The sequence below is a fragment of the Aptenodytes patagonicus genome, chromosome 7 (genome assembly GCF_965638725.1).
Source record: "Aptenodytes patagonicus chromosome 7, bAptPat1.pri.cur, whole genome shotgun sequence".
In the NCBI taxonomy this organism is placed as follows: domain Eukaryota; kingdom Metazoa; phylum Chordata; class Aves; order Sphenisciformes; family Spheniscidae; genus Aptenodytes; species Aptenodytes patagonicus.
The window spans coordinates 69,030,766-69,054,608 of record NC_134955.1 but is presented as its reverse complement, the minus strand read 5'-3'; the positions used below and the strand labels follow the sequence as shown (position 1 = coordinate 69,054,608).

Here is a 23,843-nt window from a genome sequence, read left to right as displayed (position 1 = left end):
GAGGGGGGGGGGCGGGTCTGGGTGGGTGGTCCCTGTGCGTGGAAGGTCTGGGCAGTGGGATCCCTGCGTGGGGGAGGTCTGAGGGGGCTGTGGTACCCACGCACGGGTGGGGAGATCCCTGGGGATCTCTGCGTAGGGGAGGTCCTGGGGGGGGGGGGGGGGAGGATTCCCACGCTTGGGTGGGGTCTGGGTGGATGTACACACACGCGTGGGAAACCTGGGTGGGAGGATCCCTGCGTGCGGGAGGTCTGGGTGGGTGATCCCTGTCCGTGGGTGGGGGCTGGGCGGGGAGGTCTCTGGGGATCCCTGCGTGGGGGAGGTCTGGGGGGTGGGATCCCCGCGTGGGGGAGCTCTGGGGGGCGATCCCCATGCACACGGGAAGGGTACGGGTGGATGTACCCCACGCACGTGGGAAACCCGGGTGGGAGGCTCCCTGCGTCGGGGAGGTGCGGGTGGGCGATCCCCACTTCTGGGGGTTATCCCAGCGTGTGGGGCACCTGGGGGCTCCTCACGCCTGGGTGGGCTCTGGCAGGGGTGACCCCGTGCGTGGGACGGACGGACGGACGGGCGGGCGGGTGGGTTGGGGACCCCCGCGGAGGGGGATCCCCACGGGGGAGCCGTGGGCGCGGGGGGCGGCTAAGGGACGCTGCCGGGGGGGGCGGGGAAGGCGGCGTCGGCGTCGCGCCTTTAACGGGCGGGGGGGGGGGGGGGCCGGCAGACGCGGCGGACGTGCGGTGCCGCCTCCTCCCGCCCGCCCTCCCTTCCTGCCCGCCAGCGCCGCGCAGGCACCGGCTCGCGGCCGCTCCGTCCCCGCCGTCTCTCTCCGCACGGCCCGGCCCGGCTCGGCCTCCCCGCCCCGCGCCTCACGGTGAGTCCCGCCCGGGGAGCGCCCGGCCCGGCGGCGCGGAAGGACGGGTCGGGGCCGGGGCCTGCCCGCGGCCTGCCCGGCGAGGGGCGGCGGGCCTAGGCCTCGGCGTGGCCGGGCCGCGGGCGGGCGGCGCCGGCAGGTGGGCGGCGGGGCGAGCCCCGGGGCCGCGGCCCGGCCCGGCGGGTTCCGGTGGCGCGGCCCCTCCATTGCCCTCCCGGGGCCGGCCTGGGGGGGTGGGATGGGGGGTGCTGAGGGCGGAGGTTGCGCCGCGGGCCCCGCTCGGGGGTGGGGTGGGGGAGAAGCCGCTCCCACTCGCGGCCGTGGGGCGGTGTGGTGGCTCCCGCTGTGGGCCTCCAGCCGCCGCGGCTTTGGGGCTGCGCAGCCCCGGCTGGGCGGGGCGGGGATCGGTGCCTCCCGAGCACATCTCCCGGTAACCTTCCCGAAGCCAAGTTAACCGGTAAAAACGGGGGGGGAAAAAAGGTGATGTACCCGTCGTCTTCCGTAGGTCTGCGTCGTTACCTGCCCGCTGCCAGAGGCACGAACCCGTGAAGGGCGGCTGAGTAAAAATTCACCCCCAGAATACGATCTGTAGGGTTGTCCTGTGGCTTTCAGACCCCTGGATAAGGTTCGGCGTGAACCGAATGCTGCAGTGCCCGGCTGGCCTTGCAAACTTTAATGAAGCATTGCCCTTCGCCGGTTAAAATAGTCTGGCCCGTTTTGTATTCCTGTAGTGACGTTAGCTGCGCACGGTAAAATATACTGCTTTTTCCCGTCTTCGTAGGTTATGTTTGTCAGGGGTATTTTATTTTTTAAAATTGCCTGTGCCCTTTGGTGGGTTGCGTGCGGCTGTGTTAAACCTGGAGGTGTTAATACCCGCCCCTGCCTCTCCTTCTCTACTCACAGCTTACTCCCTTGCTGGAAACCTTCCTCCGCTCTGCGGGCTCTTGAGGGGGGAAGAAAAGTTGAGGTGGCAAAGCTACATCTTTTGTACCCAACCAATTTCAATGGCTGGAGTATTTTAACGAAGTAGGTGGTTATTAAGAATAGCGTAGCATCTTTTCTGCGTTAGGCAATACCAAATGCTGCTCTCTAGTGATGTGCGTACACCTGTGTGCTTTAGGCTTGTCGGTGTATAACCTTTTTTTTCCCCCAAAGGCTCTGCGGTGTATTTTGAGATCACTGTTACTCGAAGAAGATCACTTCTCGCTTCGCGAAAGTGAGTTGTGAAAGAGGAGCTGAGCTGATACTCTGCTGTAGTCCTTTCCTGTTTAAAATTCTCTTCTGGCTTTTTTTCTTCAGTGTTTCCATTGCCGTCTCTGTCCAACAACACACATGGTATTTAGTAGACGTAACTGACAAGTTCTATTTAACATCTCTTTGCATATGACAAAGCAGAAATCCCTCGTAGGAAAGTCTGAATTGATTGCTGCAAAAGTTAACAGGAGATCCAGTTCCCACGTTCCGCCTTCTTTCACATATTTTTCTTGCCTGTTCTCTCGGTGGATCGCTAAAGTCCTCCTGTTTGGTTTGGGCTGGAAACGTTTCTCTGCCTCGTGGACCTCTTCCCTATAACTGCACTGTAATTTCTGTCCGTGAACAGGCTATGCAACTCGCTTTACCACATATTTTTTCTCTTGCCTCATATGCTGATGCTGCTTTCTGCATACTGTGATTAAAATAACTTTTGTGTGTAACTGCAGCAGGGAAAGGTTGGGGTTTGGATGGAAACGCTAATTCTCTGTTAGAGTTATTACCAAATACTTTTTTTTTGTCAGATTTCTTTTTCCCCACCCCCCCTTATCTAGCCTGTCTCAAGAAGATGCTTTCTGCTCTCAGAAGTAGCAGCAGTAGGATGTGAAGAACACAATTAGCTTTTAATTTGATCCTTTATCCCCCACTGTCATAAAACCCCTATTACAGATAACTTAGCCTGCAAACTACTTTGTTTTTGAAACCCCTTGAAGAAGAGGGAAAGACTTGCTCAAGCTGGTATAAAACTGTGGTGTTACTCGGTTAGCCATGTAACAGTTTTCCTTTGCATCATCAGCTCTTACTGCTGGAGATGAGATGGTTATGGCTTAAAAGTGTCTAATCATTGCTTGATCATCGGTGCTGTAAACCCAGGGTCAACAAAACCCTTCTGAAACTGAAATTCCCTGTGAATTTCAGAGGTGGTGGGTATAGATTAAATATGTTTTTTGGCCAAGACCCTTAAGCGTAAGGACATAGCGGGGAGAGGATATGTGTTTTATTTTAAGCATCAAACTTAGTTGCTCCTAATCCCTTCCCCTGCTGCTGCCAAGACACCAGCTTCTCGCCATTGACTTCAAGAGCTTCAGCTCCCAAGTTTAGTTCCCTGATCATACCCCCAGCTACGTGCCTGAGTAAATAGTGCGAATACCCCCTGTGACATCCTGGAGGGGTGGGGGAGAAGCAGAAGACAGAGAGGCAGGAGGAGGGTGATTTTTCATTCCCGCTATCCGCTCCAAAAGCTGCGGCAGCAAGCGGGCTGATAAGAACCCAAGAGCGGAAGAGAGCCCCCAGTCGAGTTTAGTTTCCCCATTTATAGCACCCATCCGTGCTGTGGATGCCTTTCGTAACATAACTGCTTTTGAGGTGAAACTTGATCGGTTTATTCTTTGCCCCCATCTTCAGGAGAGCTGTTGGAGAGCCTCCTCTAAGTCTCGGAGCAATCACTGAATTTCCATCCTCACGGTGTTTATGGCTGGTTTGTGTAATTTGTTTTTGTTCTAACATTGCCGTTTGGTTTAAAGGGTTGTTTTCCCTCCCTGATGTAATTAGAGGGAGCAATCGGATCCCCTCTTGGCCACTTGTTTTGATAGGTTAAACAAGTCAAAGTCTTTAAGCCTCTTCCTGTTGTTCTCTTGTCAATATTCTCAGGATTTCCTTGTCAGTGAAAACCTTTTGCCTTTACCCATCAAAACCTTTTTAATATAAAGGGAATTTTATGCATCTGTGTTTAGCTCTTAAGCTTCCTGCCCTGTGTTGGCAAAACAGCAGGATTGGACTATTTAAAAAAAAAAAAAAAAAATTTTTGGTGGGCCTACTCGCTGCACTAAGCTCTCAAACTTTTTGACATTCCTCGGGTAATTGTTTTAGGCTAACAAGACAGGGAGTTGCTGGGCTAAATCTGTCCCAGACAAATCACTTGTTAATGACTGTGCATAAACTAGGGAGATGATAGATTGGAGAATTACCAGCTTATGACTCTTAGGATTCTGTTTCTCCTCTCATCGTTATACAAGATGTCCTAGCAAATAAAACACATGATGCCTTTTAAAAAAAAATAGTATTTATTTATGTTTTTAGAAATGTAAAAGCTTCTTCCTGTTAGCATGCCTGAACTACAGCTGGTTGCAGGAGAGAGGGTACTTCTGAGCTTTGAAAACTTGCTATTTCTTGCCGGAATGGAGCCTTGAAGGTAATTTCATAGAGCGTGGACTTGGTGCTTTTTTCAGGCTGATGCCTGCGGTCTCTGGTTTGGGAACACATCTGTGCCTGCTGGTGCGGGCGCTGCCTCAGAGACTCGGATTCCTGCTTTTTTTTGCCCCCACGGTGCTTAATGGTGGCTGTTACTTCCAATGAGTTCGGAGCGGGAGCAGCAGCCCTCGCATCGATAAGCACCGTACATTGATCTGGACTCTGCTGCTTCTTCCAGTTGAAGAATGGGTCTTTAGCTGGTGGGGGCGAGAAGCAGAACGGACCCAGGCGCTGCTCCGAGCAGGGAGACAGTACGCAGGCGTCTGCAATTCCTGCCATTCCTCTGCGAGGGCTTTTTTTTTTTTCCCTCCCCCACATGAGAACTAAAGTAGCATCTGGGCCAGGTTCCCTGCGTTTGGACTTGTCTTCTCTTGGTTGCCACCACTGCCCCGTGCGCAGGAATGCTGCAGTCTAATTAGATTATGTTAGAATGAATAAGTGAATCTTCATAAATGAGCTTATGGGCGCGCTGTCAGGTCAACTTAGACCCTAAATATAGGTACTGGGTGGAGTGTGGACTTGGTGCAGTATCTATCCGTACAACAAAATTAAATGGAGATCTCCTGGGAATGCATAAATTCTGCTGCCTTGCCATCTTGTCGGCCTGGATGCTCAAGTGTCTTGGTACAAGAAATGCCAAAATCCACTCAAATCTGGGCATTCCTTAATTGAAGCTTGGCGGGGAGTTGGAAGGGGAAGTTATGGCTGTGGAAACTGTAATAATCTGAGGTGCTAAAGAATGCAAATCTCATGATCCTTTTTAATGCTTCCCATTTAACTAAAGGTAGGGTGTTTTTTTTTGTAAGTAAGTCTCTTAGATACTGTGGAAAACGGGGAAAAAAGAAATGGTTTCTATTGCACATATGCACATGAAAACTCTGGAAAGCTTCTCTGACTTTCTAACACAAATAAAGAATACTGTCTCCTCTTCTTCCAACTATATGATGCAAAGAAGCAGTTTAGGAGCTTTAAGCCTTGAATTTTGCTGTGCATTGTGTGGGGGATGGGAGGGAGAGGAGAGGGACAGGAACTGTAAGGTTTGTGCCTTAATCAGAAATAAAATAGTTACTTTTATGCAGCTCTCCTCCTTGTTTTCTGCGGTGTTCTTTGTTTTTGTTAGGGCTTTGTTGCTACCCTGCTTATCAAAATTCACAGCTCTAAATTCCTGTTACTGAAGAGAAGTAGGTGATGTTCCTTCCCCTTTTCTTCCCAAGAAGACTTACTTAGAAGAATAGCATTTTTTTTCTTTTCCAAATGAAACCTCATCTTTGCTTGTAGATCACTGAGGCCGCATTATAACTCAGAGAAAGTGCCTGTAAATTAGTAATGTGGGCAAGCTACTCATTTTCTCGCACTAATAATCCCTATTATAAATAGCCTTGTCCTCCTCTAGCACTAACAGCTCCCTGCTGCTGTCGCTGTCAGGTGTGCAGGATTTTTAGTGGTAGTAAAGTACGGAAAGCGGCACTTCTTGCAGGTTTTCGCTCTTTCCCATTGGGCACCCTTCCTCCTGGCTGATCCCACTGCCTGTGCTGCCCTGTCTGGATCTGCTCGCAGCCAGGCAATCCTGCAAATCACTGCTCCGCTCAAGAACAGCCGGTACGTCGCTAACCGCTCCCCTGCTGCAGGAAACATCTTTAAGCCCTTTCATGCTGTGAAGTTGAGGAAATGAAGGAAAACGGGAGTTTTGCTCGAAGTTGTAGCTGAATCACTAGTTGAGCATCAGGGAGGGCTTTTTCCATCTCAGAAGAGGTGCGTTGCTGTTGTATTAATTGAATAGCTAACCTTCTCAGCCCGCCTCACTGGTGTCCGGCTCGTCGAGCATGTGTTGAATGACCCGGGGAGAATAAAGCTAGAGTTCAGAATTACGTGGGTGTCGAAGGCTTCTAAAGCCTGGTATATTTATGCCTGTGATTCATGGTGCTTCCAAAAACAATCCAGCTCTCATCCTGTGGAGGGGAAGTACCTCGGTCCAGTGTTATTTTTCATTTAGCTGTGTCACCTGCCAGAGCAATATAGACTGGACGTGTGTTGTTTTGGGTTCGTTATTCTTTTGTTTCTAAATCCGACCCTGCAAGTGTTTCTTGTAGAAGAAATGCTGGCTTAATTCTGCTTTACACTCTCCTATATGACTGAAAATGGTAAGCAGGGTATTTTATTTCAGGGATGTGACAATTTTTAGGACATCTCGTTCCTGTCTGTGATGTGAAAAGGTGTCTTTTGTCTGCCTGCAACCGCACAGGAAGGAAGTTGTTGAGTCCGGGAGATAAAAGCGCTATCTCCTCCCCTGCGCGGGGGCAAGCTGCCTGCTCCTGGGCTTGGCAGTGCTCTGCTCCCGTCCTGCTTGTCGTAGGGCGGAGGGGAACATTTTCATGGGAAAATGTGAGTGGACTTGTAATCTATTTGCAAGTGCGTAGCTGTCAAGGAAGATGATGACTAAGCTATTGCACAAGGTGTAGCTCTTCAGGGAGCGTGCCAGGATTGGACTGGATTGTGACTGACTGATAGAAGAGCCTATAATATCAGTCAGCTGATAATTTTATTATTACTAGTTTAATCTGACCACTGGCTGCAACTACTTTTTTCCTCAGCCTGTTTGCTGTGGGGTTCCAAGTTGAAAAGTCTATACTCAGTGAGTACAAAGAAAAAAGCCCAATTTATTGGAGGAAGTAAACGGTTCCTGAGCCGCTGGTGGGGAGTGCTGGGTGGTAGGAGTGCTTAAAGCCGATGACTTGCATATGGCTCATATGGATGTCTCTCTGCCAGGCGCCTGCCCTCTGCCCTGCGCTGCTGCCAGGCTCTCGCACGGTGTTGTCCACCTGCCCTGGTGCGCAGGCAGGATGGAGGGCGCTTACCCTCCCATTTAACAGAAGGGAAAGCTGAGGCCAAGCGCCTGCAGTTGAAGATGCCGAGAGGTCACCAGCAGACCAGCTGCTGCTGCCGTTCTCTTGGTCCCATTTGTGACCTGGCCCCCAGGGCACGCTGCCCTGGCTTTGCTGGGCTGGCAGTTAGCCGGTGGGTGAGTGGGAAACCGCTCTTCTGCGGCGACCGAGGCTGTTCCCGCATGCGTCTTCCTTTCAGGGTCTCTGCTGCGGCATGGGTGGGAGGCCAAGCCTGGTCCCAGAAAGCGGTGTTTCTTCCTGCCTCCCAAACTGGTTTGAAAGGCTGCCGTGACGATTAGCGCTGCTTTGTCTAAGTCATTGCTTATGTTCCGTGGGGACATCCCAGCTTGGCTTTCATGTAGGCATTGCCTTTTTTTCTTAATGCTATGCTGTGCATGGACCTAAAAATCAGGTACGTGAAACCAGTTGCAGCATCTCTTCTGCCCTTCTCCGTTTCAGCTCCAGGTATACCTGAGAGCAGCACCATGGCTACAGCAGATCATACCCGACGGATCTTTCACAGGGCATTTTCAAATCTGGGAAGTGATCTGAGTTTAGCGGTGCTGTGCCAGGAAGGGCCCTTTTCCCCAGGGGTTAGGTGGGGAGTTTTCTGCCTCCTTTAACTTGCTGTCCTCCGAGGAGGCTTGGCGTGTCCTCCTCTTGGACCAGGCAGCGTCTGCAGTTCAGTGGGGTGTGGAGCTGGGAGGCTGGCAGAAAATGGGAGTTTATGGGTGAACGCTGTATCCCGTGTCACGCCTACTGACCTTCGGTTGTGTGAATACCTGTTGGCAGCGTGTGTGGCTTCAGCTGTGATGGACTGCTAAAGGACTGTGCTGCTTTTTCTCTTTACGCTGCCTTGTTTTGTATTTACAGCAGTGGTGGTGGAGGTCCATCAAAGCTTCGCTTCTCCAAGTTCAAACTCTGACCAAGGAGGAGCTGTGTGCCCTAATGTTTGCTGAGGAGGTGTCCTCGCCAAGCCTGTCCTAGCATGGACAGTGAGAAGCATTGTGCAGAAGAGAGGCAGAGGTGGCATCTCAAAACCTTGGAAGCCACCAAGCTGCAGGGAGGATTTATGGAGGTTGTGTTAGGATTTTACTGGGTTCCCTGGCCTTTCCCACGGCACCTCAATGGATGTACCCTTGTTACCTTCACCTAAGGTCACTTCCATATCTACAGCCTGTGCTACGCTACCGCTAGGATTGGGTTGTGTGCTAAGTTTAGTAAACCTTTTTACAGCTTAGTGTGCATGTGTATATGTAAAAACAGATTTTTTTTTTAAGTAGCTTTTAATGGGTTAGAGCCTAGTTCAAGCTGCACAAGAAAGCTAGGCTTTCTCTGCACAGCTGGCAGTACACCAGGCCAGTCGTGGGAGGAACAGGTACACTCCTCCGCCTCGGTGTACTTCAACACACAAATTCGGTGAGGTGTGGAGCGCCGTGGGTGGGAGGGAGGGTCGCTGAGGCACAATTACGACTTGCGTAACGTGGTCTGCAGTCTGAGGCATGTGAAAAGTGCTAGCGAAGGGGTTAGGTTTCAGAAGTTTTAAAGGCTTGTGAAAATTCTTGATCAGATGTTTCCATTACGAGCCTGCCTTTTCAGCCCCTCACCCTCGGTCTCCCAGTTTCCACCTTTTTTTCCATGCTGTTTGTGTGCCAAAAGAAGGATTTCTTGGCTTCAGGTCTGGTGTACCTATTTCTAAGTAGATTTCTTAATCCCCACTCCCCATTACAGGCTACTAGAGTAATAGTTTGAGGCGTAACTAAAGTTGGAGGCAAGTAAGTTTAGATTTGTGTGGTTGCGGTGAAGCATTTGTTCAATCCTCGCATGCCAGAGGAGCTGATTGTGGGACAGCAAAGCAAGGGGAGTGAGAACCCAGACAAGCATGAGAGAAATGACCTTAATTACTCTGCATTTCTGTTGCTGGGCATTTTTAGGCCTTTTTAACAACATGGCACGTTCTCAAGTTCAGATCAGTACTGTGCTGATCAGTGAAGCTGAGTGCATTGGGGCGGGTGTGCATGCATGTGTTACGAGGGTGTTTTTGCGGGAGGACTCTGGGATGTTGGGTTATTGAGTTGAACTCAAAATTCTGAAAACAGTGAAATGCATATTTGAAGTCCCTTTAGGAAACTTACAGGCTTGGTCCTTCTGGCCGCAAGTGGAGAAAACCAGGAAACCTAGAGATGCACTTCGAACACGTCTTTTGGGGGGTTCCTGTGTGTCATCATCCAACTCCCACCATTACGCTGTGTCTGGGGTTACTCAGTGACCTGGATTGTGGAACTGGGACCAGTATGGCTAAGGAGTGTTGCAGGGTCTGCTGGGCTGCTGCTGCTCAGAGAAATGACAGCAAGCCTCAGCATTGCTCACCTGGGGAATCAACAGCCACATCAGGAAGGTGGTAAAAGAAAGCTTCTTCACCACGTGGCCCAGGTGTAATTCAAGTGTGTTAAGTAAGTCTGTGGAAGAGCTGGAGCCTTTTCTGTGATGCTGGAGGGGAGCTTAGTCTCCTACTCTGGGTGTTTAAGACAAGATGCAAATACTGCCTTGGAGTCTGCCAAAATACTGCACTGGTTCCTGGGTGTGTGTGACCTCCTTAAGCTGCCTGCCCAGATCCTAAAGGATCCGTGCGCTAAGATGACTTTAACTGTGTATCATTTCTTTATGTGTGAGTACCTTCAGCAGACTGTTAAATGAAGCACAGAGAGGTTAACAAGGTGAAAAGAAACCTTATGGAGAGGAATATGTGGTGCTACCGTTTCGGAGCACGTATCCTCACTGTGGAAGTTGAAAGGATGGTATCTTGGTGGAGCTATAGCCAGTGAGGTCCCTGTCGTAGTGCAGGAGGTGTTTTGGACAGATGATGAGGTGAGCTTAGTGCTGCCCTCGATAAATGGGCTACGTGCAATGTCTTGAAGGAGAGTGGAGAGGGACCTTAACACTTCACCTGTCTCAGTAGGGAAATGACCAAGTTCAGCAGCAATTTCTTAAACTTCATGTTGTGCTTTTAAATTGAGTTAAAAGTTCTAGCTCGTAATGCAGTTTATACTTCAAAATACACTGGGGTGACTTGTACGGTGCCAATGCCGTAGGGATTGCTTCTAAAACCTCTTTTGTCCCTTAACTATTTAGAAACTTTATTTCTAAGAATATCAACAGCACCATGTTCTACAGCATAAGGGATCTGGCTTGGATATAGAAGTGCTATCTTTATGCCTGTAGGATAACATACTTCAGGATAAATGTTGAAGGACAGCTTTGCTATGGAGCAGTCAAACTAACTCATATCTGCTGTGGAAGTCTTGGCGATGGGAGTCTGTTCAGCCTTCAGCTAGTGCAAATTTGTGCTGGAGCAGAAAGTCAAAATATCAGTGGTGTAGGAAGCCCATCATCATCAGAAGCTTCTGTGGTCCAAATTCAGTCCTGAATGTACCTCTACGCATTCCCTGTGTTCGAAGGGTTTTATAAATATAGCATGAACGATGTTTTAATCTGGCAAATAGTTTTAAATTTAACGCACAGTTGTAATAAAATCCAGCCCTCTTTTGCAGGTGTCGTTCCTAATGTGACTATGGATTAAAACTCATTGATTGCTACTAGCAAAAGAGTGGTAGATGCCCCTTGTATCAGTTTAAAACATGTTCCCTGCAGTCCTAGGGCTCTGGTTCACCTCTGTAGCTAAGTGGCAGTGGTGAGTAGGAGTCTGCTGCTGTATGGCCAGGTGAAATAGAACACGGCACCCATGCTCTGTACGGAGGCTGCAGGTTCACCATTACAGCGCTGAGCACCTCGTTGGATTGACGATTGAGAGCGTTTTTCCGACTTGCAGTCAAAAGGCACTCGTGGCCTGTTACTACCCATTTGTTCCTACGCCAGCATTGTCCTCTGGCTTGAACCTCACCCTGCGAGGTACGAGCTGGAGGAAGCCGATCTGTTGGGTATGGCCCCTGTTCACTTGGGTGTAGTTCAGGGCGGCGTAGCTGTACATGCACGGGGGGAAGCAAGGGTAGTGAGTAATGCCTGCTCAAGCCTGGCTGTTTGGATTTACCGATGTTCTTGCGTCTTTTTGAACCATGACTGTGGGTATACAGCATTAAAAGCAAAAATAGGCACGCTGATGCAGTGCTTACCCAGCTGTGCAGGCTGAAGAGGAGGCAATTCCAGCCTGGGGAGGCTCATAGTACTCATATTTCCTAAGTCCTAGTTTAGTAGTTGTGCTGTGCATGTTGGTGGTAACTCTATTTATGATGCCTCTGTCAACTTAGAGGAACTTTGACTTCTATACGTTGAGTTTGCATTCCTCCTATTGTCTAGCCTAAACTGAAGTTGCCCTTTTAAAATTTTGGGGTTGAGAACTAACTGCATACCCGCGAGTGTTAAACTCTTGGCATATTTGAAAATTTATTACCACTTTGAACTTTGATTGTTTAACTGATGGATACTTTTTTCCACTTTTTTCCCCCACTATACTGTATGTGGTGAGAAGGGGGAAAAAAATCTTGCCTGTTGATTTCATCTCCCTTTCCAGCTGAAGAATTGTAAAGACGTAGCCTGATAATGGGGTACAGCAGTCATGTTTCAAATGCTGCTTTCTGATGCTCTCATTTAGCTAGGGCTGTGCCACATTTACCGTAATTTTGATGCAGCAATCACTTTCTTTCCCTTTAGAGAAAACTGAAATCACTCAACTGCTTAGACATAATGTGTGCAGTAAATAGTATCTTAAAACTTCTAGTAGTTAGAAGAAACCACATGAAAGCATCTATATCTGATATGATTCACAGTCACTTAAGGGTTTTGATTTCCCTCTATGAATTAACAACTCTCTCCTCTAACTTGCAGCCTGTTTCCAAGGCAGGTCAATCTCATTTTCCTCTAGGAATTCAAATAAGAGGAGAGCATCTGTCTGCTGTCGCCTTCTCCTTTTGCCCATTGCTGTTTAACAATGGGATCGTTGAGTCACCCAGAGGTTAACGAAGCACTTTTTTTTTTTTTTTTTTTGTCAGTGGTCCAATCTCTTTGTATAGTTGTGTCGAACAGCAGACTGAACAGAAAGAATAGGAAAATCTTGTTGGTGGAATCACCGGGGTTGTCATTTTGCAACACGAGGGTAAAGACCTGCTTAATCTTCAGGCTTCTACCTGTGTATGGGGTGGCTGATTACAAATCCCTCTGCAAGAACATTAAACACTAGTTTTTCTGCATCTTTTGCACTTAACAGTGTTGGAGCTAGGGAGATGCGAACGATTACAGTTGGTTCAGCAGTAGCTTCCCACTTAGTATTTAAAATGTTTTTGTTACGACAAGTCTTTTGGGGTTTGGCATTAGGAAAAGGGTGAATTGTAGCCCTTAATTATGAAGTGCGGGAACAATTGCAGCCGGACAGACAGGCAGCGGTCCAGCTCCTCTCTTACTGAGCGAGCAATGCTTTTGTGCCGTGCCATCCCACTGCACAAATGACCGTAGCAGGCTGTTGCTAGATTGATTGGTTTTGATCCCTTTTAGGAAGGGGTTTGAAAGCTCTAATTTTGGGTTTATCGCAGTAGTCCTTCAGGCTTCTGCCCTGTTGCTCTGAGCAAATCTGTTACCGTGGCTGCCGTGCTTCCCGTGGAGGCAGCTGGTGGGGGGAGTGTGGGAATAAAAACCAGCTATTAAATCCAGTTGTACTGGGACATCAGTGGCTTGGCTTGTGTAGGTGCCGTGGCAAAGTAATTGCAAGGAAAGCTTTGAAGGAGCAGTGTTTTGCTCGCAGCCCGGCCCCGTTGCACGTTACAAGCGATGGAGAGCTTTGAGGATTTTGGGGGAATTGAGCTTGGGAAGGTGCGGGATGGGGTTGCGCTCCTCAGCGTGTGGGTGAGCTGTGACTTGCCAGATGCCACCTGGGGCAGGGAGAGACTTCTCTTCCCCTATCTCTTATCTGCCCGTGGGTGAGGGTGTCCCTTGCTCAGCAGGGCTGGGTGGTGGTGGGACTCGCAGGAGTGCCCGCTGGTGGCAGCGCTCCCAGAAACTCTCACCTTTTCCCTCCGGAGCACCTCTCCAGGCTGGGTTTCTCCTACAGTTCGAAGCAAAGTGCACCCGTTATCGCTGAGGCATGGCTGTTTGCCCCAGCCGTGCCTCTTTTCCAGGCGTGTCGTTAGGCGAAGACATTGTCAGCCGTCTCACAAATGCACTCGCGCTGCGCTACGCTTCCGGCAGAGCTCGTGCTGGGAAATGGAAAATACAGATCTCCTCTCTGGGACACAACTCTACTTTCTCCCCCCCCCCCCCCCCCCCCCGCCTCCTGGGAGCTGCTGAGCCTCCGTGGCGGCTGGCGTACATATGGTAGTGCCTTCTCCTGTTGGGAACGTTAAAAATACTCGCTACAAATTTTCCCTTTCCACGTACCAAAATATATCAATGTGCTCTGCTTCTGGTTAGTCATTTCCTCTTCCTTTCTTCCTTTTGCAACAGGGCGAAGGACTGCAGGCGCATACTTCAGTAAAAGCTCGTATGGTTAAGAAGTCTGAAGCTAAATAGATTCTCCTAGGTTAATACCTGTCTTTTTTTTTGGCAGAAGGCTTCTGTTCTCATCCATTAAATACACGTTTAAAAATAAGTCTGGATAAAGTAATTTTTATGGTATTCATATTAAGAATATCTTTGCAGCCTGATTTATTGTTTTAAGGGAAAGAAATGCGAATATGAAGAAGGTTAATAGTCCTACCATGAATTTAATATATTCTTGCAGGAAAACTTAGGTGATACATCGCTGTAGGAAAATTTCCAAATCCTCTCATTTATTTCGAGGTTTCCTGTCTTCTTCCTGTGCCATCACCTCTGCGCACGCATGCTCCCTCCTCCTCGAGTTCCTGCGTGACCTCGTTCAACATGGGCGGAAACTTGATGAAAGCACCAGCGTGACACTGTTAGGCTGTACGTGGCTGTACGTGGCTCAGTTGTGGGATAGCTTTGGCAGTTTCCGCACCATCGGGGTGTGGAGGTACAAAGGTTAATAAATTCAGCTCTACGGACCTGCTTAAACGTTGCTCCGAGTGACTCGCTAACCCCTCAAGGCTGGATATTTTTTTGCTTCTCCATTGCTGCTGCTGCTTTGGCGAGAAATTTGGAGAAAAGCTTTAGCACCAGGTGGTCTGGAGACCCACAAAACAAGTGGTAGGTTTAAAACTCTCTTGTGTGTCTGGAGAAATTCAAGTGAGCAGGCTAAAATGTCATCTGACGGATATGGTTAGGGGCAAAGTTGAGTAGAAATTTGGAGAGTCGAGCAATAAATTAAGACAGACCTCTTTGTAGGTATGCGCAAACTTCAGAAATATGTCCCCTGAACAAAATGCCATCCTCGTTAGCAATCTGTCGTGGTTTTCCTGTCCTCCTGGCGCTGAGGACATCTGCTTTGCCCTGGATTCAAAGCGAAGGACAGCTTGTGCCTGCCCGGGGAGGTGAGGCACGGGCAGCGGCGCTGCTCCTGCCAGGCAGCCTGGGGAAGAACGGTGTTCGTGGGGCTGTGCGAGGCTCGCAGGGAGGTAATTAGCTCTTCTGGGATGCGTAGGCAGATAATACGCTTGGGTCTTTTCCTTGACTATTTGCAGCTCTTGTATATAAAAACCTGGGTTGGTTTTTTAATGAGCATTAGTCTCCCAGTACTCGGATGCCATTCATACTTTCACAGCAATCTGCTAAGGCAAAAAAAAAAAAAAGCTGGACCGAAGGCCTTTTCTTCCTTTGTTTCTGTCTCCTCTTATTTTACATTTATTTTTTAAAGTTTTAAACAAGAATACATAATACAGGAATGTATATTTAGACAGTTATATTTACTATATACACTGGGAAAGGAAAAAGGTTTCATTCCAGCTGTTTTACTTCCACAGCAATCTGCAAAGAATGAGAGGAATTTGAGTACTGAGAAGCTACTGCTCGTACCTGCTTTCCTCTCTCCTTCCATGCTTGCGGAGACTGTATTGGATGTAAAGAGATGAAAGGGCTGTAGCAGCCTCAAATTTCTCAAGAGATGATCTTCAAATTTTTTTACTTGGAATATGAGGCTCTGCTTTGTTTTTGACCAGAGGGGAGGTCAACTGTGTAATTGCTGTGGGTGCTGTAGAGCTTGTTTTAATCAAGTTAAAGTAATAGAGCACAGCAAGGGTAGGTGCAGAAGTCTCGGAATAAATATACTTATGCTAGCGCAACTTATTCCTGTGTCAGAAAAGGATGAAGCTGTGTTGGAGTAAGATAGCCTGATACCCTCACAGCTGAGACCCTTCACTTGCCTTATTTTGGCAGAGCCAACTTTGGGAATGACGATGCATACGGTTATGTCAGCAGACGGAGCAGGGGGGTAAGATGGGTGACGAGGAGCTTTGTGACCCCAGCCAAAGGACGTGCAAACAGTTGTGTTGGTAATGCAAAAACCCTGTGCCCTGGGAAAGGGTGCCATGCTAGCTGAAAGAGCCCTGGCAAAACCCCGAGCAAACCCAGACGGGCTGTGCAGCGCTCGGCATCGGAGCTATCGTACTGTGTCTGCCCCCGGTTTCGGGGGACGATAGCTGCGCTCTGAGGCTTTCTATGGCTCCGAGGTGAAGATTATACTGTGAATATATATTTATACAGTAGACCACAACAGATGTCAAAAGGCCTTTGTTGAGGTGCATAGTGGCTTTAAACTTGTGTAAATGGCTTTTGTGTGTGGTAAACCCGAGCTGCTATGGACTGTCACATCAACTTGGCTTGTACAAACCTCTGTTAACTTTCCAGACAGCTAATCAGAATAACAAAACAGGCATGGCCTGATTCCTCTCTCCTGTCCAGGTGCTGGGCACAACAGATTTCAAGTGCGGTTGTGCGTGTTTAATGCTTCTGCCTGGCTGACCCCAGAGTCCTGGCTTAAATCCGCACTCAGCTCCTGCTGCTGGGCAGGTTTGTGTTGCAGGAGACCCCTTGATACTCAAAAACTACACAACATGCAGATCTGCTGCCTAGACTGGTAATCTAAACTCAGCTTTGGCCATTAATCTGCTAGCTTTGTCACTTATTTTTAGTATGTAATCCTGCATTAATACGGCCTTGGCAAAAGCCCAAGTTCTAGCATTGCCTGCAAAGCCAGAACTAACGAGTTAATCAATGTTGGGTTTATTGCAATGTGTTGTTATACCTTGAGCAAACCTGCGAAAGCCATCCATTGCAACGCAGCTGGGCAATGCTGAGAACAGCGAAGGTTGTTTTTAATCAAGTCTGTATGTTGAGACTATTAGAAATGTAAACTTAATTCTCTTCTGAAACGTGGCTAAAAGGTGCAGCTACCTTGCTGGCTGGGTTTGTTGGCTCTATTTGGCAGCTTTGGAGCAGAAGTGAGACTTGACTGCTGCCTGGCTTGCAGAGGCAGCTCCTCTCTGAGCGGCTGTACTGACATCTTTTCTTGCCTCAGCATCAGCAGAATTGTTCATGCTGGTGCATTCGGATGACTACTCGTGCAGCCTTTCTTGCTGTTGAACTATGCCTTCTGATGTAACGCAGGCGATGGAAAGTAACAGATATAACAGGGGATCTTCTGGCTGTTTGGAGCTGCTGTGAGTGAGTGACCTTAGCTGCTATTGCTGCCCGCTTGGGACGCGAGCAAAACGGCAAGCTGAGAAAATCGGTGTCTGTGTTCAACTTTTAGTTTAGATTTTGCTGCTCTTTGGTCCTTTGAGAGTCTGTGAGAAAATGCAGTGAGTGGTTTTTTTCCTTCGTATTTTGAGAAGTATCATTTCCCAGTTCCCCGTGCACAGAAGTGAGTGTTAATTGAAGAGCAAATGTTGGATCCGGTCTCTGCCTGCAAGGGGAGCAGGGAAGGGCGAATGCTTATGCAAAGGAGCTTGCTGCTCGGGTGTTTAAATGCCTCTCAAATAGTTCACGGTGGTGTGGGCAGAGCACGTCTATACATGAGCGTGTGAAGGAAGGAGCTGGGGAAGCCTCAGGGACTCCCTGGAAATAGCGATGGGAAGATGCTGACTTGCTGAGTAATGCCCAGAGCCCTCTCGGGGTGCAGTCCTCTCCCGCTGGAAGAAAAAACCTTTGACCCTTTACGGGCACTTTGGAAGAAGGTAGCGTAAAGATAACTTGTTATCTTCTGACTTTGGAGATAATAGATATATATTAGAAGTTAGTGATTTTAAGGGAAAACTTGCAGTTTCTGGAGTCCAGTGGGGCCAAGGACACTTTCCTCTGGCCCTGATGGGTGCCAGTTTTTATTCCAAATAACGTGCCCTTGCAAATGTGAGAAATATTTTGATTTCCTAAGACTTTTCAGTCCTGAACAATATCAGTGTCTTTTGTGCTCGTGCTTTGGTGAACCCTGTTGGTTGCTGGTGGGAAGGGATCTGTGCAGTTTTGGGGTATTCGGGCAAGCTGCTGGGCAGGAGGGCAGAGCGTGGTTTTCCAGCCCATTCCTTGCTCCATGCCAGCAACCGGTGTGCACGCTTTTATCCCTGGATAAATGCAAGGTTGCTCATTCCACTTTCTCTGATGCTAATTCCAACTCTGGGCTTTATCCCGCAGCCCAGGTGGTTTCAGGGCGTCAGCTGCTGCATGGTGAATCTCTGCGCTGCCTTATCTTGTATGAACTTGCCTGGATGGCCGGGCTGCGGTAGAAACCTCCCACGTGCTCCCGGCAAACCCTTGCAGGAGGTGCCCGGGCGCTCACCGCTGCCGGCGCTTGGATGACAGCAAGGTCATCTGCCAGATAGTGGTGGCAACATCATGTAGCCGTATTGTGCTCCTGGCTTGCTCTCGGCACTGCTGCTGCGCTTTGTCAGGTGTTGGCTCTAAAGATGTATTAAAAAAACCCCAACCAACCCCTAAAAGTAAAGGCTTTTGTTGAAGCAAAGCTACGCTTCTCTGGAATTTAATAAATAGCGTGTCTGTGTTAACTAACATCAAGCAACTGAGAGCAGACAGAGCCTAACAGATGGTACAAACAGCGGCATGTTTGGAATGGAAAATATTTACCTAGAGGGTATTTGAAGCACTGAGATTATGCTCTGCAAATGGCTTAATTGTATCAGCGTAATCAAGTGAAGAGCAGCGAGATTTATTGACAAGTCTCATTCTCCTCTTGCTGTTAGCAGTTTGTAGGGGGTGTCAAGCACTGTTGAGCTTCACTTGAACAGGTCTCCTTCCCAGAGAAGAGTAACTTTAATATGTGAATGGCTCAGTCTGTAATTTCGAGTGTCTACAGCTTTCTTCTGTTGCTGCACAAATCATGCTGTCAGGGCAAGTATTTAAATGAAAAACTTGGAGCTTTAACTGCTGTTTATTATGCTTCCCCCCCCCCCCCCCCCCCCCCCCCCGCCCCAGTCTTAGTTTTGAGAGGACTTCCGTAAACAGAGCATGGAAATATAGCTATAAAAGTAGAGTTTAAAAAGAATACAAAAAAAAGTAGGTTAAATTTTGCCATCTGGGTCAAAACTGGTAGGGCCATTTAGATTTACAGCTTTTCTAGGTGGTGGATGCTTCATGCACACCTCTTAGTTGTTGTGCAAATTTAAGCAACCTGTGAGAAGACTGTGTGTGATTTTACTGGGAGCTGTGCCTTCTTCCTTACATAGGTGGCAGGTGAGATTTATACATAATATCTTACTTTCCTGTCTTTAAAAACAGTGCTCGGGTGTAGTCGGCTCCTCACTGGTGTTCACTGGGCAGTGTGGGGTTTTTTTGTGGAATGGATAACCCTTGAATGGGAAGGCTGAGGAGGACGTCGAGTTGTTGCAAGGGCTCCCTTTGTTCCCAGCGTCGCTCACCTGCTGAAGGTGTTAACGAACTCGGAGCAAGTTTGATGGACTGAAATCCCTGCCTGCTCTGACAGCTTGGCTTTCACTCTCTGCCTCTTCTTAGCGTCGCATCGCAGAAGCTCTGCTGTCTTTTGTGTCTCGTCTTGGGGCGTGAAGAACACATCTTGTTTTTTTTCAGTGACATATAGGGCTGCTTAAAAACCCCAAAACTAAACCAACCTAAGTTTGAACTCGGCAGTTTTTTCTTGTACTGTAGCAATGCTGATGTTAACTGAACTGCCTCTAGGGTTTTCTGGCAGCCCTCCTTCCTGGAGCTTGAGCCCAGCAGTGCTTTAGTTAGTTCATGCTCATGAACAAAGCCACAGAGAGCTGACTGCTCCCACTGTATGGGTGAGGAATAGGCATGGAGTGGCTAAACATCTTGTTTAATATTATATTTTACTTGTGGCAGATCTGAGTTTAGTTTCCTTGTCTAGCCCAAGCTGCTGGGCATCCTCTCCCGAAGAGCTCTGGGGGAAGATGAGTTTGGGAGTGAAGCTGTTTTCAAGAAGATCCTCTTTGCAGCTGGCTAATATGGAGTGTGTTGCTAACTGTGTGCAGATTAAGGGAAAAAAAAACCCCAAACCCTCTTATCTATTTGAGGAATTTATTGAATACAGATACTCCTCTGAGACTTCTTGCTGTGTTCCTAGTGACTGTTGAATGTGAGGGCTTTCTTTTAGTCTGCTTGCCAGCTTGAGAAAATCCCAGGGAAAATACCCCAATTAAAGAAGCTGCTGCCTTAGCCAAATCATATGTGGTATCTCTTAAACTGCTTAGTATTTAAAAAAAAATTACCTTGGTCCCTATATTTCCCCCCTTTAATGTTAGTTTTTCAAAGAGGCACAAATCCCTAGAGATTATGTGCATCTTGGGACCTAAGCATTTATAGAAGCCGTGCTTCTAATGTGCTGGGGCTAAGCTATGAGTGACTCATTAGCCAGATGGAGCTATAATTTATTTCTGTCTTCTCAAGTAAGCTAATCCCCTGGACCTAAACTGAATGAATATCCCGTGAAATGTGGTATCTGTGCAGGGTGAAACTCGAGATTTAAATGCAAAAAGCAAAGGGTGTGTTATAAAATCCAGGGCAGTGTTAACTAGCAGAGGAAGTCAGGTGCAAGCAATAATACTGCACTGGAGTTCAGAAATAGTTATTTTCTGTGGCATGGGCTCTGTTTAGGGGAACAAAAGTGCAATTCTTTTGTTAAATGCGGGATGGGAACAGTAACCGAGTCTGCGCGCGGGCTGGGACAGATGCAGTTTGTTCCCCTTTTTCAGAATGACTAAAGGGATGTTGTGAGTTCTTGAATTTACGAACGAGACGGGAGCGTGTCTGCAAGTGGGGAGCCTGGCACGGGCGCTGGGCAGCCAGGCTCTAAGAAACGTGCCCGATAAATGTCAGGTTAAATATCAAATATGGATGAAAGGTGAGTATATTTTCAAATACCTTGAAATTTAAAAGTAGCTAAAGTTGCTGTGCCTCTCATTGGCAGTAGCAAGGGGGTGTGTATGTGTGATTTCTGCCGGGTGTGCCTTGCCTGGGGATTGCAGCTTTGAGTGGGTAGGGAGCTGATGCAGCTGCCCCAGAAAGGTGTCCAAGGGAGGGCTGCAAGTGATTAAAGTCCCCTTGCCAGCCCTTCTAGGGGGGAGAAGTAATATCTTTGTGAGGGTGTCTCATATTTCCAGAGCTAACAGGAATGGGAGGGAGCGTAAAACTAAATCCTGAGGAGCATTTAAGCCGGTACATGAAGGTTTAAGTTGATGTAGCATTCACTTTTTTCTGGTTTAACTGAAGCAGCTTCTCTGTCCTGTTTCTTTTTGTATGGCATAGGATTTTTTCCCTATAGATTGCTTCTGTTTTTTCCTAGGCGGCTTGTCAGCGTAATACAGAAGTATAAATGGGAAGAGAGAAACTTGTATAGTAATTGTAGATTGTTGGAGGACAACTGGAAACTGTGTGTGAGCCAAATACCCCATGGCAAGGATGCCACTTCATAAAGATGTCTTGACAAGGGGTGGATGGTGAAGGATGTCATTCTGCATACAAGCCAGCAGCAATGGTGTCCTTCTAGAAGGGATTTTTTAAATGGCCTGGCTCATGCTGGGCTGAGATGGGAAATGAGTGTATTACCATCAGAGCAGAGCTCTTGTCTGCCATTCCCGAGTGTCTTTAAACAAGTAAAAGCCTCAGGATGTAACTAGAATTGATTGGGGTTTTTTCTGAACCCTGCTTCCATGTGAAAGGCTGGATTTGTGTATGTGAAATTCCCCACTGGACTTTGGAGATCAAATCTGCGTGCCTCTGATCAGTGTTTGGGGTGGAAGCGTTCATTTGGCTCATGCTCTACTTTGCCCTGATGAGCGGAGGAGGGCAGGAGCGGCAGTTGGGTCTGTGGAGGCTCTGAAACTCCCCATTGCAATGCTGTGCTCTGGATCAGGTGTAGGGTGCAAATGATCCCGTTGTACAAGCGGAGTTAAGTGCAGGGAGGGGAGAGCAGGGTGGTGGACGGAGGCTCAGCAGAGCTTGCGTTGCTCAGCCAGCTCCGAGATCAGACCTCATCTTGTCCAGTACATATTCCTCACTTGGACTAGGTGTTAAAATTATGTATTTATGGCTCCTCTTGGAAGCAACTTAAGCTTTTAAATGTGTCTCAAAGCAGCAATCATTTTCTGCTTATACTTGGTCTTGCCTTGATGACCATCATGCCTCCTGACACTTGATGTCTCGAGCTTTTGCGACGTGTTTTGCCAAGCGTGTGATTTGACCTGAGCATCTGGTGCCAGGTGCTGGGAAATGTGTAGGGATGGCTGCAGGGTGTCATTGTCCTGGCTTGGCTGAAGCAATTGGGTGGATTTACGGCCAGCTGCGTGCTTGTGTATCACCAAAGCAGAGGTGGGCTGTTCTGGGCTCTTCGTGGTTAGGTGTTGTAATTGTTGCAGTAATGTATTGTAATGATCAATTTAATTACACTTGTGAAAAATCTACTTAATTACATATTTACTTTGGGGATTAGCTTCTCCCGTAAGCATTCAATATTGACTTTGGCTGAGACAAATTTTCAAGATCTGCTTCCTTCAAGAGATGACTAATATTAGATCACTTAGTGCAGGAAGCTGGTTTTATCAAGTAGCTGTAACTAATCATTTTGAAAGCTCCAGCTTGGTTTCGAACATCTGTGCTTTTTCTTCCCAAAAGACAAGCTTTTCCTCCCATCCCTCTCAGCCCTTCTGAAACTTTGTGTTGGATGTAATTCTAGACCCAAGCCTTTTCGGTGAGCTGTGCACACACAGAAAGTAAATACAAACCGGGAGGAGACTTAGTTATTCATCAGTTGTCTTAACATTAGTGTATTGAAATGTTAGTCTTTTATTTGGATAACCTAATAGCCAAATTAGAGTTCCCACTACTTGCTTTCTGTGCTGCTCAATGTGCTGTACGAATATATTATCACAGTAACTCCTCTCTGTCCAGAAACTATTAGATACAACAACTCTTCCCTCTTGAGCTAGAGCCGGGCTCCAAACCAAGCTCTCGCCAATGTGGCAGGATGGCAAGCCAGTTTACGATAGCAGCTTCCAGCACAGCCAGGAGTTGAGGTAAAAAAAACACTAAGTGTGATACTAGCAGGTATTTAAAGAGTAATCCTCTGTCTGCCCAGAAGCAAGGAGAGCCCTGTGCTGTGCAACTTCTATGTGGACTTTATTTCTTGTGCCCTCAGTGGGACACATCTGTTCTCTTTTTTTGAAGTGGCAGTGGAAATACTCCAAGCAATATTGCTTTAAGGTGTGGGGCAGTTCCCCTTACTCTTTTGGGGTCATCTCGCTTACGGCTAAGCCTGTGTGAAGCTCTCATCCTCAGGTTGGTTGAGGAGAAGCAGAAGGGCAGGCTGATGTGTAACAGTGCCCGGGGTCGCTAACAGTACAGGTTTCCCCAAGTGTTTGCACGTGTTGGCTGTGTTGGGGGATGCTGCAGTTGGGCGGTGGTTGCAGAGAAGGTGGCAGAGGTTATGGGAGACACAACCTGGGTTAGATCCCTTGCCTTTCATTCCCGAGAGAATGGGTCTCCCAAGGGACAGCTGAATTGAAGAGTCCTCTTTTCTTGTGTAGAAGAAAATGTAGTTGAAGGACGTGCTTTCCATGGAGGTTTTTAAACTGAGTTGGTGAATCAGGAATTGCACTTGCTTAATTAGTTTTGATTGTGTTTTTCAATGGTCAGCGCTTTTTTTTTCCCTTGGAACAAACAGTCTGAAGAGGATTCGAATTCTTCCTGCAAAAATGCAGGTCTGTCCATAGTCCTCAGTTGTGAAGTAGGAAAATTGGTCTTGTCTTGGCCCCAAAATTAGGTTTTTAGCTTCATCCTGACTTTTTTACTTTTAAGTCTGTGGTTCCTGCTTTAAAAAAAAAAGTAATGCTCTGAGCACAAATAGTGTTTTCAGCAAATTATCCTGGAGTCATCTGGTCTATTAGTGCCCTGGAAGTTGTACACTGTTACATGCACAAAATAAGTAACAGATCTGCCTGTTTTCCTATAAATGGGAGGAATTTTCCTGAGTTTAAAGCTGGGTTTTATACTTCAAAAAGCAGTTTTGAAAAGACCTGATTCTTTATCGTTGACTAAAATTTAGGGCTCTCTCCCTTCTGCCCCTCATTCTACTTCTGAAGCTGTCATAAATCTGGGAACAAAAGGAAGTTGAAACTTAACTCCCACTTGTCAAGATAAAAATCTTAATTCATTATATGTGATTTACAGAAAAAAAAAGTGTTGCTTTGCATGTACTGATCCTTATT

The 23,843-nt window shown here is 47.8% G+C and overlaps 1 protein-coding gene across 13 annotated transcripts in view; it reads left to right on the top strand.

Annotated features, from left to right (window-relative positions):
* The first annotated feature begins 783 nt into the window (after window positions 1–783).
* Window positions 784–23,843, top strand: part of KTN1 (kinectin 1) — a 79,397-nt gene continuing 56,337 nt past the window's right edge. For 11 of the 13 annotated variants that reach the window (XM_076345703.1, XM_076345706.1, XM_076345699.1 and 8 more), the window contains exon 1: window positions 784–868. The gene's annotated coding sequence lies outside the window, so the exon portion shown is untranslated. Of the gene's footprint in view, window positions 869–20,461; window positions 20,483–22,527; window positions 22,653–23,843 lie in introns of those variants that run through there. The other 2 variants (XM_076345696.1, XM_076345698.1) reach the window with 2 other exon arrangements.